Raw genomic sequence first — 735 nt, forward strand, 5'->3', positions numbered from 1 at the left:
CGGTTGGCTGGTTTCCATTTCATTTCAATTCAATTCACATTTGGTTTCAAATCATCAGATAATCTGGAAACAAAGTTTTTTTTTAAAATGATGATTATATAATATGTACATGATGAAAAGAAAAGTAACTTTTATCCCGTAAAAAAGAAGAAAAAAAGAAAACTATCAAGAAAGAAAATTAAAAAAAAATGAGAACAATTATCGATGTGAGACAATTTAAACAAATCATTCTAGTAAATCAATACAATTCATTCATAATATGTATCTAACGGTAAAAGTTAATATTTACAAAATAATTGGTTACCATGGCAACGAGTGAGTAAGTTATTTTCTTGTATTATGTAATTTTTTTTACTGTTTTTTTTTAAATATTTCATCTCAAGGTGAATTATTTGTTAAGAGTGAATTCAGTAGAATATCTTTCTCAATTTATTACTTATTAGTAGTCTATGTCGATAATATTTGAAAAAACCCAACTGTTCACGTAATGTGATTTAGTCATTTAAATTATAAGAGTATTTTGAATGCAGAATTTTGATATAATGCTGAGGAGTTCCACAATAGGACGAAACGGCCATCCAGTGCTTCTAGGTTTTCCATTGTAGTCTAGCTTCAATTGACTCATGATCTCAACTATATAAAAGCAACTATCTATCTAACAACAATCTATCCTATCATAATTTTAATAGTTAAGATGATGAAACTGTTGAAGTTACACCACTATGGAAAACCTAA

Source organism: Schistosoma mansoni, chromosome 1, assembly GCF_000237925.1.
Source record: "Schistosoma mansoni strain Puerto Rico chromosome 1, complete genome".
NCBI lineage: Eukaryota > Metazoa > Platyhelminthes > Trematoda > Strigeidida > Schistosomatidae > Schistosoma > Schistosoma mansoni.